Raw genomic sequence first — 13,106 nt, 5'->3', positions numbered from 1 at the left:
GACCCTCTTCCACTTAGGAGTTGAATTTAATGTGTGCTGTATTCTTAAAAGCAGTAGATCAAAGCAGCAGTTATTTACTCTGCAGACCTTTTCCTGTATTCCAGTCCTATTTGCTTATTTTAATGGCAGAGTTAAGGTTTTAATACTATTCATTTCTGCTACAGAACCGATACAACTATAAGAGAGTAATCAGGGTGTTATTCTGACTAGGGTATTGTTAGTATGAATAGGAAATACGTTTCAATCACAAATCTAGTGCCGGTCCTTGCTTACACCTTCTGCATTTCTATAGCTGCCTTCCATGGCATGCAGGTATAGAGGGGAGGCCAGCCACTAGACCATTAACTTTACTGGGGGTGACGATGCACCCTGATGCAGGCTCAGACTGATTTGCAGGTTCTAAGCTGAGTTTCCAGTAGCTGCAAGAGGATGATTTTAAAAAAATTATACACAGATTTTATTTTATTTGCAAACCACAGAGACTCAGTAAACACAGGGTTGTACTGCACTGGTTTATGATACCACTTTTAGCACAGATTCACAATTTAAGCAGAATACTACCCATAATCTGCTATCTCCAATTTATGTTTCAGAATGCCAGGAAATGGCTTCTTTAAAGCCCAGTGTCTGTCTGCTGCTGAAGCCTGGTACCATGCAGGGCCGACACAGTGCTGGGGAGCTCTGTGGGCTGCCAGGGTGCCTGCACCAAGCTGAGCTTGCAGCCTGCTCTCCCCACTGCTGCCTCCCAGGGCACATTCCCTAGCAACAAATACCTATGAATTCAGATACGTTTAAAGAACCCAGAGTGCCTCGTGTGACCAAGGTGGGAATAGTACCTTTCACAGAAATATCACAGCTATATCGAAGACTGTGTTATCTCCGAAAAGATTATCTCCCTCCCAAACCAAGGTTGGGGGAAGTACAGCAGAGTTAACTTGACCATTAACATGGTGACGTGTCCTCACCTGGAGGAAAGTTTGACACCTTCTTTTTCCTTCTGTTCAATGAGAAGGAATTTGATCTACTACAAAAGCCAAAGAAGGTAGAACCAAAGAGAATACCTTGGGGTGGTGGGGGGCATTTTAATCTCATCTAGAGCTGAAATGCACGTGCTTACCCACCTATCTCCAACATACTGTCAAAATTCCAGTCTTTCCTGATGGTTTGTAATGCTTATGCATGCCTATAAGAGACCATTGTTTTACAGTTATTAAATGACTATGGTATTCTGTGTCAGCATTGTGCTGGCTATTCTTAACAGAAGTCAGAGGAGTTTTCTGGTAGAGCAACATTTAAGGTGCAGCTCAGAGGTTGGTGACTTTCTTTGTGATGTCTCAGCTCATTTCCTTTCCAGAAAGGAAAAAAAAAAAAGGCAAGAGGGGACCGCAGAACACAACAAATCTTGTGGTGCTGCAGTTCCTCCCTGTATGTGTACAAGGGATGATTATACTATTTTTTTATATTAACACAAAAGATATCTGATGATTTATAGAAATGACCTTAATTCTGACACTCCAGTGGGTAGCTTAATGCTGTGAGTGCCATAGGAAAATTCTTCTGCTGAGGAGGAAATCCGTGTTGCTCTTGCTTAGCCTGTTTCTCAGTGATGCTCGCAGACGGAAGGATGCAGCCCATGGGAGTGCAGGCATGCCCTGCAGTGAGGGGAAGAGGCAGGGCTGCACCCAGCAGCCTGCTCAGCGAGGGAGGAGTGGTGAGCCTCACAGAACTTTTAGCAAAACAAGAATCAAGAAGCCAGGAAGAAGAATTCAGCAAAGATTGCTTCAGAAAGTAGTGGCATATGATCCAAGGTCACAACACATTTACCTTTTTCACTTCAGTTTTCTTATAAAATCTTATAAATCTTCTTATAAATCTTGCACACTTGAATGTATTGGAGGATGCATTGCTTTGGCAAGCCGTAATGTGGCTTCGGCTGTCTGGGTTGACTCGGAAAACTTTCCATGTCCTTTCGCCTCTTGTATTTTCTCTTTTCTTTGAGTTGTCCAAGTTTATTCTCACTTTTGATTTCAGAATGATTCAGAGACACCCTGGAGATGCTCTAGCTAATTCTTGAGCTTCCAGTTAGTGGAGGAAAATTGTGCTTGTAGTGTAAATGGAGATTGCTCTCTGAGAAGTGCTCTCCCACTTGCATTGCTGTGCCTCAGATCTAAGGCACAGCAGTGGGTGCTCTGCTGTATTCTTCTAAACTTCCTGTCATATTCTATATTTTGCCTAATAGGTTTTTGAGGGAGTGTATTGATTTCTCTATAGAATGACAGTGACCTTTTTATGCTGCTGTACATTATGTCACGCTGCAATAGCCCCACTGAGTCCCTATAGCTCTGACCCCACAGACAGCTTGTGAATTGAGAACTGCACACTTTAAAACCCTACATATTTACTCCTAGTGGGTTGGAGGGCTGAAGGGAGGCCTCAGATATGTAGATGTTGTGTGGCCTTCTACTATTTGAACTACCTGAAAGTTGAATATTAGGCAGAGATCCACTTCTTGCCTCTTCCGTGGGCCGTGAGCGAGTGGGATGTGGCTGTGTGGCTCTGCGAGGAGGCAGGAGCAGGTTGAGATAAAAACAGTTTACTAGGTAAAACAAAAGCCATATGACTTAGCCAAGCAAAAAATTCCTGTCTGAAAATTCATTTCTGTCTGAAAAAATTTGTTCCTATCTGAAACTGACATCCTCTTCTTTTTGGGATGGTCTTGGAGAAAGGTGAGTAAAACACCCAAAATGGTGACTTTCACACGCTGCTCTTTGCTACGTGCTACTGAATGACACAACAAATACCTTGAAAGATACTGCACATGGATTTATTGGTCTTAGTATAACTATTAATGTGAAGACAGACTGTCAGCATAACGTATACACAAAGGAAGACTAGTAATAATGAAGAACTTTTGATTTGAAACTACAGCCTGCAGAATTTCAAGAGAAACCAGAAGCAGTTTTGTCCCTCTTCCCTAGCTAAGAAATACATATCTATATACATATGCATAGATACATACACTAAAATAAATGGGAAGGAAATGAACATATTGAACAGATACATGAAAGGTGAGAAAGAATCCATCTTGATGGCATTAGCTCTGCAACACCATCTCATCAACAGGTGCTACAAACATATTTTTTCCTCCCAGAAATTAAACAACAAGGAGTTAAAATCCATGCTAATTTACTGGGAGTTACTCAGGGTTAAAAGTTTGGAGCTCTCTTGGAGCCAACTAGATCAGTACTGTTGACCTGTGACTGATTGATGTTGAGTCCATTAAGGGTTGGATATGGAAAAGACTTGGGCATTTGGTTAGCCAGTTAACAGGTATATTAATCAAATTGTTGATAAAAAAGACAGCATTGATACAAAAATACGTATAAGTGCTTTTCAACTAACAAAGTTTACCATTTTTCTCTCAATTGTGGATCTGTCTAGAAATACCTGTTCCAACCCATAAAATTAAGGAAACGGACAAGTCACTGTTCTTCGTCTTGCCTGATTGTAACCAATTCCACCTGTTGGCATCACCGAAGTTGAAGTAGTAAGCAAATTATTCATCTATGTTAATTCTTCTATCATGCAAAATACACGTTTTTAGAATTACTGGGATTATTTTAAAATCCTGCATTTAAGGTAGGATCTTACCCTAGCAATTTTGAAAGTAGCTTAGCACAAAGGAAATGCAATGTGGGGCAGTGATTTCCAGTTCTATTCTGAGCTTTGTACAAGTGACCTGGGAATATCAAAGGCTGAATAACTGCTGACAAAACAACTGGATCTTCTGTTGAAGAGGGACTGGCAAAGTCTGGCATTTCTCAAGGCCAATTTTGTAACCTGACATTCTGCCAAAAAGGAACTTCAAGTGATGAGGTTAAGGGCTCATTCAATGGCTGTGAAATCAGCATCAAACAAACAGCCACAGGGAGTGCCAGGCCATGTTCAATCTTTTGCCTGGAGTCCCCTAATATTAGGATTACTCTTGACAGACAGAGCAAAGGCTTCCATTAGCCTAGGTGCAGAGGATGAGCAACACAAAACAACTGACTGTGAAGCACGGGGATGCTGACACAGTGGCTGAAGATGCTGGTGGGTCTTAGCTACCTTTAAAAAATCTTTCTTTTGTCCAGCTGCTGCTGCTTCTTATGAAGAAAATCCAAAAAGGCATATTCAAAACCCTCTTCTCAACCTTTCCTCAACAAAATAGGTGAGTCAGCTAATTTAATCTGTCATATAATTATTAAGAAACTGACAACCACATAAACAGGGTAAAATTTCCAGCCTTCTATTGGATTTGTGATTTCTGGGCTAAGGTAAAGAAATTGTTCTACCTTGTTGTAATGACTTTAGACAAAGCAGTGATTACAGCAATTTAAGAAAGTTTCTTCTGCAGTTGACTGCTTTGCCTGATGGTCAGGTTGATTTGGTCACACTTGTTAATCTGAATCACATTCCATGAAAGGACTGTGACAAGGCCTCCATAAATGTGGAGACTGTAAACATGCAACTAATACTCCATCCAACATTTATTTAAGCAAAACCACCTTCAGGTGGTGAGCTGTGTTTTGAAATGCACATTAGTGGTTGCCCTAAAAGTTCTTGTAATCTTTCTAGAAAGAAGATAAGTCTTCGTACACCTTCAGGTGTCCATATCCCAGGTGGACCAACTGACATTGCTGAGGATGCTGAGTTACAGCCAGAATGGATCCCAAGGCAAGTAACGTGCTGTGGAGCAGCAGAATATGTTAGTGTCTAGAACTGGGATTATGGGCCGTTATTTATAATGAGAGAGAAGCTGGACTATGATTTGACTGTGCAGACAAAGCGCCTATGACTCAGCAATGTAGAAGAAGTTGGATTTAAGTCCTTATTTCCATTGTGCAGTTGAGATAGGATCACTGCATCTGTAGATGTGCCTGGACTAACTTTCATCTGGAAAGGAGTTGCAGTGAAACACAGGGTCTGATAATTGTTCTGTAGTAGAGACTTATGTGGTCATGGCTTGCTCAGTACAGGTCACTGGACTGAAGCAGTCTCAAGAGAACATGGAGAACATGCACCATAAATCCACGTGTGGGTTTTATCTACTTGGTATAATGCAGTTATCTCTGCAAGGTCTGAAATGGAGCTAAGATGAGCTGCAGTGGATACTGATGATGGTTTCATACTGGTGATTGGCAATTAGAGTTTTCGTGTACATGTGTATAACTGTTCAAACTGTGCTGATTATTGTTTGATAGAGACACAGTGTGTTATTTTCTTATATGTCCAGTTCCCTCCAGGGTAAACAGTTTATCAGAGCAGGTAGGCAAAACATGTCTTTATGTAAGTAGTGACTATCATAAGACTGACATCTAAGAGTCAGGTCAGGATATGGGTACAAACACACATACATACAAACAAATATATAAAAGAATTATCTACAGGATAGAGCAGGCAGAACAGTAATAATCCTACTGTAGTCCATTTGGCTTTTAGAAGCCAAAATTGAAAAGGTGTGAAAATTGAGTAGAGTCATGAGGTGATGTGGTTTCCTTGGTCCACTAAAATGAAAAGCAGCTTGTGTTTTTGAGGAGAAAAGGGCAAGCAAAGAATGAGGCAACAGTGAGATGAAAACTTGGTCTTTTTCCATTAGCTGAATATCACTCTGGCTCATAGGCTTGTAACATTCAGAATTTTTCATGAGCTCTGTGCACACAAAAGAATCTGCAAAGGACAGTGAGAAGCAACACATGGACTGAGACAAGTAATAGATAAGGTGTAATGCATTTATTCTGGGTTCATCCATTCCACCTAGCTACATACCTAAAGCACATATTACTGCAGTAGCTTAGTGCTATGCCTTATCCCTGGCATGTTCATGTTTATATATTTCTGTTCTGTGCAAAACTAAGGCAGATAAGGGTGTTTCTTTACATCCTACATACGTTGTATGATATTTATTAATCTTTTTTTTCCTCTTACATCTAAGAGATATTTCAAATAATCTTGACATCTCATCTATACACAAAGCTAGAAAACTTTGTCTTTCTACCAGTTTTATAACCCAGTGAAAACCATGCCTCCCTTCCTCCCTTCACCAGTGCATCACTGCAAATTTCTGTCATGAAAGAAAGCCTTTCTGCCCATGCAAGCTGAGTTTTTCCTTCATGAAACTGGGAACTTTTCATATCCCCATGGAGGTGATTGCACAGGGTAAAAGCTTAGTTCGGTTAGTTAGGTCGAACTTTAGTTAGGTTTTTCTGTGACTGATCCTGTTATAAAGTTAATTTGTGGACCGATACGACCCAGCCTAGTAAGGAGGCTGGCCAAAGGGGCAGCAGGAGGACTGACTGAGAGACAGAGACAAGGTTTGAAGTCCAGCTAAGTGGGCTGAATGAAAGCCTTGGTTCAGAGCAGAGGAGTAAGTGGACAGACCACTGCCTGCATGTGACTCCTCTGAGGTTTGGGTACTTCCTCCTCCAGCCCCTGTGGAGAACTGGGGCTGGTCTAAGTTTTGCCATGCATGTGATGCAGGAAAGAGAAGATGGTTTTTGAGCCCCCCAAAACAGAAGCCACCCCTTTGGCCTTTTACCCTAATGCATACTTAGAGACTTCAGAACTGTGTTTCTGAGACCATGGGCGTTTTGGGAGGTAATCACCACTCTGTGGCTTCACCTAGAGTGTTCCATCCTGCCTGGCAAACAGAGCAAAATGAATGAATGTCTCCAGCACCAGTTTTATAAAAGTGTTACGGTTTGGGGGATCTATGTCAAATTAAGCAGCCATCAGATTTCTTGAGTACCCCATACCCAGAGCAGAGTCTTGGTGCACTCTGTCCTGTCACTCATTTAAGTCCACGCACTGTGGCCACAAGACTGACTAAAGACTGCTGAAGTCTGTGGGCAGTTGCAGGATGCTTTTGGCTGAGCAGAACAAAGGCTTTCTCCAGCCAGCTCCATGTCAGGTTCTGGGTTCACTGATGGAGAGAGAGGCATCACTGCCCTGAGATGTGGGGAGAGGGGCAGGATGTGAAAGCAATACTAATTCCTACTTCTGCCTCTTGTCAGGCAGGTGAGAAACAAAATTGAAAGGAGTTGCACATGGGGCTAGGGAGACTGTAGTTTAAAAAGAGAGACAGAGAGATTAAAGCTCTTGGGTGTGTTGGAGTTCTGGGGTGCTGAAATTTCCCAAGGCAGCTTATCATTTTAGTGGCCATTTACAGGACCTGATATTTTACAGACGAGGAGTGAGGGAGGCTGCTCAGCACTGTAGGGAAGCTACTGCCTTGACTGATGTCTCACAGTCACGTACAAGAAAGAGAGGTTTGTGGAGGCTTTTTTATTCAGCTGTGCCACCATTGAGAGCTTTACATTTTTGGGGCCAACTATGAGGCTTTTCCAGTGTTTCTGTATCCCTATCAGTTTCTTAATTTAAAATATGTTGGGGCTTTGCATACAAGCACACTGAAATGCCCTGACTCTGTGGCCCACCTCTCTGACAGTAACCCTGCCCAGGGTGGACCTCCTGGGCCTTGTGCTTGACATGGGTAAGTCCTGCTCCACAAACCTCTTTATGTTGTGTTCCTTGTTTGTACATATTGGGAAGTGTCATGCAAAACACGACTCTTTCTTTATTCTGCAAATTTAGAAAGACCACTTCTTTTATTTTGACTCTTCTGCAGCATTCAGTGGAAGTGGCAGGAATTGGTAGTTGAGATCACTGCATTTCAGAAGTAAGACTGAAGAATGCTATGTATCTTCAGTGTACCGTATTTTGAACATTTCAAGTATTTAATGTTGTGTAAAATTTCACTGATAGAAACTCTTAATAAGGCATTAAAAAAAAGCCTGAAGTAAGACTAGCAATTTGCACCTTTTTAAAAATGAACAGTACTCTTGTTGTTTTGATATACAGCTCCATTATCAATTTGCATCTTTAAAGAGGTGTAAGCTTTCTCTGATAACTTGTTCTGCTCTCTTTTAGTTAGCTGAAAAGACTCAGTTTTACTTTGTCTGTATTGTGCTTTCCTCTGCACGGTTAAAACCAAGCGAGTAACAAAAGCAGATTTTTAAAGAACTGGAGTGTGATTCAGCTTATTGTAGCCTAGGCTATCAGAGTTGACTGGTAATCTTGCTGAAGAGTAGCCCTGCAGGTTATTAAAGAAAAAAAAATTAGTTTCTGAGAATATATCAACAAAAATTTCTTCATGCTTGAACAGTCACATACCCGTAACCTTATTTATTAAACTGGCTCCAGGGAACAGTACAACCTTCAGCCTGCTATCGTGCATTGAACTCTGCCTGTTGGCAGAGCAATCTTGACTGATAATTCCCATCTTCCAGCCTGCCTTACCCGATCTGTTCAAACTGACTTACTGCAGCTATAGCACCCAAGGAGGCACCTTCTACTGCAAGGCCCAGTTATCAGAGGCCAGTCCGTTTAGACCGACTATTCCGGCACATCTGGGAGGCCTTAGAATTAGGCATCTATGCAAATCTATTGCAATGTAAATACCTTAAGCAGGGACATGCTGTCAGACATATGCAAATAATTCTTTTAGCTGGAAGATGCTTGAAACCTTCTGTGGCTATGATTTTATTCTTAATTGTGAATCTGAAATCTTATCTTTATATTCTTCCTATTTCACAAATACATGGAGTAAACTTGTTATCAGACCTAAAACTAGTTATTAACTGCCAGCATTTTAATTATTCCCCCCTGCCTTGGGATGGTCAGGCTTGCACATTAGCTCAGCTCTCTCTGGGCTTCCACACAGTCTAACTGGGGTGTGGTGCAGGCTGCAAGGCACTGCAGCAAGCCGCACTTTAACGTTATCAGGGAGCCCATCCCTCAAGGAGGAGCTGTTCTTTGGCATTAGAGGAAGAAAACAAACCTGAAGGTGACAGTCTGGCTTTTGACAGTCTAAGTCAAGGTTATGGAGAATAATTCTGGCCCAGACCTTGACAAAATTATGAGGATTTCAGTGGCCTTTAGGCCTCATCAGTAAAGGTAGTCTTCAGTTTTAAAGATGGCTTATCTCTGAGTTGTTCATAGAAAGTATATGAAGTTTGGCTTCTGTGGGTGGCTGAAATGGTAACCCAACTGGGGAAAAAAAAAAGCATATAGGTATTGATCATTGACACTTCATACCAAGGATTTTATTCGTTCCTAATTCATACAAGGAAGTCATACAAAGTAATATTCAGTAAGAGATATTCAATTGTCATTTGCAGAACACATACAATTTAAAAGTGTCAAACAATTGGACTTTAGCTCCTTTAAATGTAAAACCTTCAATGCACACTGAACTACAGAAAGGTTGCTGAGTTCTCGTCAAATCTGCTAGCAATTGATTATATGAGGAAAAGCACAGCACATCGTCTATCAGCTCTGCATGGGAGAATGATTAGTTTCTTTTGATCACTGATTGGAGTATATTAGATCTCAAAATGAATCCACTCCTCTAGCTTTTAAAGAAGAGAACAGCCACTCCTGACTGAACATTAGTATGTATAGGAAGATCATAAATGTGAAATACAGGGCTGCTGCACAAAAATATTTGAAAAACCAAAATCTTGGTCTTAGTCTCAGCCTGATTTATCTTTGTGCTGCAGGCAGGATAGCTGTCCCCAGTGGCAATGTTCTTTAGTGGCTTAGACGGCCTCTGCACTGGTGAAAGTGTTGTCCTTGAAATCACCAAGGAATATCTTTATTTCAATTTCAGCTTGAGGTTATCATTACAGTACATTTTAAAGATACATCTAATTCCCAGTTCTTACATGGAAGTCATACAAATTATTGATTTTAGCCCAGATCATTAAGAATTTTAACATAGGCAGTGGCTACTCAGGTAAAAGAAGTTCTATTAAGAGCTTAACAAAGGTTAATTTTAGTATATAATTAACTCATTAGCTAATGAACTAAAGACAACTATATCATTTAATTGCTATATCTGGTAAAAACTTCAAAGAAGAAAAACAACGGCTTTCAACATCTAAGCGCTTAGAGTAGTAGCCTTGCTTATTCCCTCACCCCAAGGAAGGTTAAAATTCAGCCCCTCTTACAAACCCATTTGCTTCGTGTCTCATTTCTTTCTTCAGTCTGCTTATATGAACAGTTCCTTCAGCCTGCCTTGTTGTAGCTATTCTCATACGTTGAAGGGATACTATTTAAAATGAAGATGAGTGATTAATTTGTGAGCAAATTTCCAAAAGCATTCAAATCAAGGGATGGGTAACAGTCTGGTGAAGGATGACAGTGCTCACAGGTGTAGTTTTGTGCACCTGCAGTGGAGTAGTGCCAGGCTGGGTACGGGTACAGACTGGGAGATGAAGGGTTAGAGAGCAGCTGTGCAGAAAGTGATCTGGGGGTGCTAGGCAGCAGTAGGCTCATCATGAGTAAGCAGTGTGCCCTGGCAGCCCAGAGGACAAATTGCATTTGGGGTGCATTAAGTACAGCATAGCCAGGTGGTCAAAGGAGGTGATTCTCCCACTGTATTTAGCACTGGAGTGGTATCACCTTGAATATTGTGTGCAGTTCTGGGCTCCTCAAATTAACAGGGATTTTAAGGTACTTGAAGGCATCCAGAGGAGGGCAACAGAGCTGATAAAAGGGCTGGAGGGCATGTCCTATGAGGAGAGGCTGAGGACACTTGGCTTGTCTAGTTAGGAGAAGAGAAGGCTGAGAGGCAACCCCATTGCTCTCCAGAACTTCCTGAGGAGGTGCTGACCTCTTCTCCCTGATAACCAGTGACAGAAGGGAACAGCGCAAGGGAACGGCGCAAAGCTGTGCTAGGGAGGTTCAGACTGGATATTAGGAAAAAATTCTGTACCATGAGTGTGGTCAGGCACTGAAACAGGCTTCCTAGAGAAGTAGTGGATGCCCCCTGCCTCTCAGCATTCAAGAGGCATTTGGACAATGCCCTCAGTAGCATGCTTTAACTTTTGGTTAGCCCTGAAGCAGTCAGGCAGTCGGACTTAGCCTTTGTGGGTCTCTTCCAACTGAGCTCTGCTCTACTGTACTCTACTTGCTCCCTCCCTCCTGACCCAAAGCGTAAGAAATAGAGCAGTTGTGGGGCTGAAAGGGTAAGGAAGAGGCAGCTGAGGTCCATCTGTCCTCATGAAGGCTGAATATTTAAAAGCTGAATTGCAAGGCCACAGTTTTTGCTTGGGTTTGAAATTCAGCAGATCTGTCCTTATTCCTTACATCTCCTTCACAAGATGAGAAACTTTCCTGCAAACAGGCACCCCGACAATGACAAACCGAATCCTCATTAAAACAAAGAAAGGTTAACGGGAAAAAATAACCTATTTAAAATGAGGTAACTCACCAGTCTTTGAGCTGTAAATTGACAATAGGATTTATATAAATCCATAATTGTATCTCTTTTACCTGCAGTTAGGCTAGTTAATGATGAAAAAAGTATACAGCCTATCGTGAGGTTTTAATGAGGATTCTTTTTGCAGAGTTAAAAAAAAATCCACCAAATTAAATTCTGCCAATTTACTTCATTGCAAATTGAGCGCCACCCTGTGCGCAAAAAAATCAAGTAGCTTAAATCAGTTACAGCTAAATGTGTATGTCAGCGTGTGCTTTAGCCTTTAGTCATGAAGAATATATTAGATTTTAAAAATAAATGGCTTTCTGCTGAGTCTTCATTGCGATGGCTTTCTGACTTTTAATTAAATTTTCAGTACTTGTGGGTGCTTCTTCATGTACTTTGTCCATAGAATTCACAGCATCCCTATCATTATGCGTGGTGGAAAACCAGATTGGAGATTATTAAGCTTGTTCATTGCTTTGTTATTCACTAGTACAATACCTGGAGAATTTATTTTTTTTCTTTTGTAAGATAAGAGCAAAGCATTTATTCTACAATAATGCTTTATGAGAATGAAGCAAGACTGCATAAGCTGAACATGATAAGCAGTAGCCGGTAGATCGTTACATTTTGCTCATTAGACACTTCTGGTCTCTTGCATTGGTGTTAAATGAACTTAATGTAAATTAGTAAGCACAGGTTCATGTCATTTGGAGGAAGCTTGTAAGACAAAGGGGAAACAGCAGGCACTGCTGGCCTCGGTGAGGAGCTCTGGTGCCTGCAGCTGTCGGAGGGAGTCAAGGCTTGTGCGGGACTGCGGGAGCAGCCCTGTGAGGGGGTATTGCATCTCCCAACGGCAGTGCCAGTGCTTTGAGGGCTGGCTTCACACAACCGATTGCTAATTGGGAAGGGGGGAAAAGAGGTGTAATATCTGCTGTTTTCTGCATCTGTGTGACCCTGGTGCCAGCTCCGGACCTGGGTGTGTTGGCCCTGTAGGCATGTCCCACCACCCTCACAGCCACAGGGTTGGTGGGCTGCCTCTCTTCCCTTCCCACCCACTCCCACTTTGTCTGTGAGTTTTGAGAAGAAAATCTTCATCTGAGAGACATCAAAGTGTGTGATTCTGTCAGGGGGACATGTGGTGAGGAGGTGGGCTGGGCACGGCCATAGGTAAGCTGTGCTTCATCACCTTCTGGTGGGATTTGCAGGAAGGAGAGCAGGGGCCGTGCCACAAACAGTGCGTGCAGCCACCTGTCCATACCGGAGCTGCATGGATGACAGCCTGCATAGGACAATTGTCTTTGTGTCTACGAGGCAGATTACACAATCATGGAAATGTGTCAGGAAGATGCAAAGGTTTAGGACATGTTCTTAGGTCCCCCTCACCCATCAGTGCTCATTGAGCCTAACAGAAATGAATGTGGTCAGGCAGTGGTGGACCTATCATGCACCTAATTTCAAGTGTCTCATCACCAATTATCCCCACATGTATCTGCTCTCTTTACCTGATGGACTAAGATTGACTCTCAGACCTGGGCTCTTGTCTTCCTTTCTCAGTGTCGCTTGCAGCATGTCATTTTCCCATTTGTCTGCAGCTGCCTCTTTAAAGGCTACGGCCCAGCTCACTTACCGCCCTGTTTGGCTATTTTGTCTGCAGCCTTCTGTCATCCCAGGAGGTTACTTTTCCTCCTTACAGAGTTGTTTTCTTACGGGAGATCTCAGAGCCTCTTCCTAGAATTTGGTGTAAGCCAATTTCACAGGGTGCTGGGCATATGTAGAGGAGTCTCTAATGGGGATTTTA

The sequence above is a fragment of the Cygnus olor genome, chromosome 8, assembly GCF_009769625.2.
Source record: "Cygnus olor isolate bCygOlo1 chromosome 8, bCygOlo1.pri.v2, whole genome shotgun sequence".
In the NCBI taxonomy this organism is placed as follows: domain Eukaryota; kingdom Metazoa; phylum Chordata; class Aves; order Anseriformes; family Anatidae; genus Cygnus; species Cygnus olor.
The sequence above is the reverse complement of the archived record's forward strand: the minus strand, read 5'-3'. Positions refer to the sequence as shown.